Source organism: Rhinopithecus bieti, unplaced genomic scaffold (assembly GCF_001698545.2).
Source record: "Rhinopithecus bieti isolate Rb0 unplaced genomic scaffold, ASM169854v2 scaffold_6947, whole genome shotgun sequence".
Taxonomy (NCBI): Eukaryota; Metazoa; Chordata; class Mammalia; order Primates; family Cercopithecidae; genus Rhinopithecus; species Rhinopithecus bieti.
In genome coordinates, this window is record NW_016805294.1 from 174,282 (window position 1) to 180,261 (window position 5,980).

A 5,980-nucleotide genomic window follows, 5' to 3' on the forward strand; every position below is an offset into this window, starting at 1 on the left:
TATAAAAATATTTAACTTAAAAATATATTGTAACTTAAATATATTTTATATTTAAGTAAAATATATTTCTTAAATCTAATAACTACACCCTTGCTCTCTCAGGACAGAACTTTTCGAGGTCAAAAATTAAATTAAAATTCTTATTTAGAAAGTTAAGAAAGCACTGAAATTATTTTGACTTTAGACTATGTAGTTAGTCTATCGAATCTTAGTTTCCATTTTTTTTTCTGTCCCACAGGACAGAAGGCAAGAAGACAAAGCCTATGGCTCACCAAAGTGATAAATCCAGTAGGACATACCTACATAATGCTAGGACCCTAAATAACTCTACCCTGTGTATGGGGTGTACCAGAAATAAATCCACCCCATAGCACAAGAGAAGGAAATTATTTGCTATGATTTTTGTGCTAAATTCAGACAAAGTATCTCACCTGAACATTCATAGCCAAAGAACACTCCTTATGCTGATTTGTACACTGAATCCACATTGACCTAGTGGCCTAACAAACCTAAATCCAACAATCTATTTAAAGTGGTCCCAAATAGTTTCTTCAGGGATCTCAGATAAACCTAGGCATCTTTGAGGGAATACACATTCCCTATCTTTGAGGGAATACACATTCCATCCAGGCTTCAAAGGATTTCTACAGATAAAGTTCCAAGAAACATGAATTTACAGTCAAAATTTATAAAATAATACCCACAATAAATCACTTGATAGAGTCCAACAGAAACAACAGATGACAGAAAAACTTTAGAATATAAAATTATATTTCAATCTGTCTAAATAAATAAAAGATATATATAAAGCATTATAAAGGAGTAAAACTATACAAATGCAAATCATATTGCAAAAGAGCCAAATGGAACTTCTGGAAATAAGATATGTGTAACTGAAGTAAAAAATTTCAATGGATGAGTAAACAGCAAATTAAATACAGTTAATGGGAAATGTAATGACTGGACTCAGTGCTGAAGAAATTGTCCATAATGTAACATGTAAACACAAGTAGTTGGAAAATATTAAAGAGAAGTTAAAATACATACAGAATAACATAAAATTCTTAGTACACATGTCATTGGAGTACTACATTAAAAATAAAAAATAAAAACTAGAAAAAATGAGGAAGGGACAGTATGAGAGATGGTATCTTAGGTCAGTTTTCCCAGAAGCAGACCCTGAAGCAAGGATTCATGGACAGGTGATTTAGAAAGGCAATACTCTCTGTAGAGATCAGCAAGGTAGCATGGAAAGCAGAAGGGGGAAGAGAAGAAAGTCATACCAGGGTGCAGTCTCAGATAAAGTCCTGCAAATATAGCTTTGGCCTGATCTTGCAGGAGAATGCTGGAGTAAGTTAACCTCAGAGTTGCCCAAGGCAAAGAAGCTAACTTGCTGTACTCCTATTTCTATGGGACATTGGTCAAGGGCTGTGTGGAAGGAGTAAATTCTCAGGGACTTCTAGATTTCTGTATATGTGGATTAAAGACCCCATAGAAAAGTACCATTCTCAAAGAAGAGGCATAGTTGCAATTTGCCAGATAATAGTCAAAATTGCTTTCATACTTGTTTATTTTTTCTTGGTTCCCTTTAATTTTGGCCTGGTCTCATAAAGTCTTCAATGTGCATAAAAATAATGTCAAAATTTTGCCCTTCTTATAGTTGTCCTCAGTGAGACACTTGTTATTTTAAACTAATCCAACAATATTTGTAATTGAAAGTTTTACCTTTATTCTCAACTTTTATCATCTTTTCTTTGAAGTTTTCTTTTGTATTTTATATTTTGTTGGATAATGTTTCTTCTAATCCATTCTGAAGGTCTCTGTCTTTTGTCAATGAGTTTAATACATTTACATTTATTGTAATTGTTACTAGGATTCATTTCTTTCTTTATATTTGATTTTTTATTGCATATTTTCTATGTATTAGTTTAATTTGCCTGTCATACTTTCCATTCAATTTCATACAAGAAGTTTCTTCTTGTTTGGTTACCAGTAAAACAATGATGCATATCTACATTAATTTTTTCTTCTACCTATTTCTTAGCTTATCCATATTCATATCATCTCTCTCTACCTTGTCTCTTATTTTCTTCTCCCCTGCCACCACGTTTGCATTTTCTACATTTTTAACTCTGAGCTTTATAGATCTTTTATAGATTTTAGGTTTGCTTTAGCAACAAGAAAATTTACTATGCTGTTTTCTTACCTGTATATTTCATAGATTTCATCGATTTTTCTAGTTTCAACTTACCATTGTGCTACCTGCAAGTATTTTCAAAAGAGTCATTTGCTTGATGAAACTTCTGAGTTCTTGTTTGCCTGAGAATATGTAAGTATGTTTCCTTTGCATGTAAATTATTTAGTTGCATATAATATTTCAGATTTAAAGTCCCTTTGTTATGACTCTTGAAAAATGTTATTCTCCTCTATTATGCATATAACATTAACAATAATTATATTAGTGTTTCATTTCTTTTTTTTTAATAAATACTCTGTCTTCTATTAGAAAACTTTAATAATCTCTTCTTTAAGTTTGATGTTTTAAAATTCACTTTAATATGTTTGTATTGTCTTTTAAATCATCTAAAAGGTTTGGCACTATGAAACTTTGCAACATTTTCTTTTTTAATTCTTACAAATGTTAGGCCACTATTTCTCCAAATATTTCCTCTCTTTCATTTTTTAAAAATATAGTTTCCCGGAACACCTTCAATGTGGAGGTTAACAATTATATATCCATCCTTCCTCTCTCCAAAATTATGTTTTTTCTTCTTTTCTTTATCTTTTCTTGTGACATTTTAAAAATTTCTTCTACTTAATCTTCAAACTCATTAGTTTGTTACCCAATTGTATTTATTCTATTTTAATTTATCTATTGAGTTATTTTTTATTTTTTCAAAATGTATTATTCTACTCATCTTTTCCATTTTTCTCCCTTATCTCTTTGAGAATATTTAATTGTTACTTATATTTATTTTAAGATTTTATTTATATTTATTTTGAGTTTCTGTTCCACAATTCTCTTTTATCTGGTATGAGGTGAAGGAATCCACCTCAAGTCTGAAAGATTTTCTAACTTTGCAATCTGTACAGAATCACTCTCTGTGCTCACCGCCCCACAGTAAACAATTATGTACTTTGAGGACTCTTGTTTTCTCCTCACTAGTCCTGATAGGGAGGATGGAGAAGAGAAAATCATCAGGATCCACCCAAAATATCTGGGAACCTGTTGTTATTCACCCTCCAACCCAGCTAGGTTGGAGTGCCTTTCTGCTGTTTCCTCCATTTGTCACTGATGCTGGGTTGGTGCTACTGTTTCTTCTCCTTACTGTAGGAAATAATTCTCGCAGGGCAATGTGAAGAAAGGCAGAAATTACAACTTAAAAGTTCTTTTCCAAGTTCCTGCTGTTTTTGCAGCCAGTTCTTTTCATGTCTAAATTGTTCTTCCCTCCATATATATATGATGAATCAGCTTATGTCTTTCTAAGAGTACTCAGTATTTCATTTTTTGTTTCTTAGAATCAACCAGACTAGCATTTGTGTCACATCTACAGAATTATATTAAGGGGAAAAAGACAGCCATACTCATTAATTTGTCAAAACTGGGAGAGGTTTTCCAGTGATCTTATTTTACCCTTATAACTAAGATCAACATTATTGCTGTATCTTCTTCAACACTCTGTTTTTGGCTATTACAAACTAATTCATTTCCACAGGATTCTATGTACCTAGCTCAGTGTCATGGGCAAAAGTGTTCGCAATAATTCCTAACTTCTATTTTCCTGGGGATGCCAATTTTCATAAATCTATTACTAAATTTGCACACATGTATTACTCTGTGGAATAATACACTTGTCTAAATTGCAAATAAGAAAATCCAAAATGTAAGGATAAAATTTTTCAATATGACTTATATAGGCAGTAAGTAGATATGAAATAATTAAGGGGCCCAACTAATGCATTCTATGAATAAATAGGGGTAGACAAGTAAGACACAGCATCATGAGACTTTCTGTGCCTTTATTTCATACAAATGTTATGAAGTAGTTTACAGCTTCACAACGTCTTCTTTGAGGATGAAGGACAATCCTAACACTCATCTTGAACTGCTTTCTAGTTCTCCAGAGTCCATTTATAAATTATACTTAAACAGGTTTACAATTACTTCTCTCTCTCAGGTAGGTTTTTAATTCCAGATGAAGTATTCCAACAGAAAAAAATTATGTCAGATTTATTTTTATATGTTTACAAATACCCATTTTTAAATCCACTCTGAAACTTTTACCTTGGTCATCTCAATATGACAGCACAGTTGTATCTATTGACATTGACTGATGTTAAATTGAAGAACTGCTGTAAATTACCTCTCCATTCAGATCTATATGTCTAAAATGTAATTTTCCTTCTCTTACATGCAACGCTCTTTCTTTTAGCTCCTCAATATTTTGAAACCATCTATTTGTCCACGAAAAAAAAATTCTTCCAGGATTAATAGAACAAACAATTTGGTGAAGACTTCTGTGAAATTACCACAAGAGATAGATCATAATAGGTGGTTATAACAAGCGAAAAAGCTCCTAAGAAAAGGCTTTCAGAGGACTCTAAGGGTCAAAATCTCCCATGGGCTTTGCAAACAGCAGCCCCAGTTGCAAATCCAGGACCTGGCTTTAGGTACATGAAGCTCAGCTTAGGTTGTTGCTGGCACAAAGGGTCAGCTCTAAATTCTAAGTAAGTGAATTCCATCTCAGTGTACACAGTGGTATCTTTCTCCTTCAACTCGCTCCCCTTGAATTCTCCCTCAGACATTCAGGGTTTAAAGCTTCCCCCTTCACTGCCAACATGAACTCATTTTATCGTGTATTCATTCAATGAACAATTTGTAAGACCAAATACCAGATGCTAGAGTTATCAAGACACATAAGGCAGAGGGTATATCCTTAATTCACAGTCTAACGGAGAGAAAGGTACAAAATAAATACAATTTAATGTGATGAACACAATAATTAGGGTTAAATACTCTGTATAAACACAATCAAAGAAGTAAGTTATCGACTTCATTTAGATAGTTCAGGGAAGGTTTTGAATTGAAAAACACATTTGAACCAGGTCTAGAAACATTGGGTGTGGGAGACAGGGCTAAGGGAAAGGGCACTTCACGAGAATGAACTGGATGTGCAAAGCAGAAAAAACTTAGAGCAAATTGATTTACAGTGAGGTGTGAAATTTCTAGGATAAAAGAATATTAGGTCTGAGAAATAAATCACTAAAACATAAATTTTTAGAACTTAAAAAATTAGGAATATCGTTTGATTTTGCAGGGAGACCCTCCTAGAAACCCAGAAAAATGATAGTTATTCTGCTTAGTCTTAAATATAAAAAATATTTTTAACTTAAAAAATATTTAATTGTTATAAATACATAAGAGTTACACAAATTTATGGGGTACATGTACTATTTTGATGTAAGCATACAATGTGTAATTATCAAATCTGGGTAACTGATATATCCATCACCTCAAGCATTTATCATTTCTTTGTGTTAAAAATATTCCAAATCCACTAGTTTAGTTATCTTAAAATATGCAATAAATTATTGTTGACTATAGTTGCCCTCTTATGCTACTGAACACTAGATCACTAAAGGTCCCCCGACTTGCTGGCATTCATTATTTTTTGTCTATTAATAAAAGCCATTTTAACCAATGTGAGATAATATTTCATTGTAGTTTTGATTTTCATCTGATGACTAATGATGTTGAACATTTTTTCATATACCTGTTCACCATTTCCCGACATGTTTATCATGAAAAAATGTTCAATGAGAAAAAGGAAACCATTTGTGTCTCATTTTGAGAAATGTCTATTCAGATCTTTTGCTCATTTTTTAATCATATTATTTGTTTTTATCATTATTGATTTGTTTGAGTTCTTTTTTTTTTTTTTTTTTTTTTTTTTTTTTTTTTTATTTTTTTTTGTTTTTT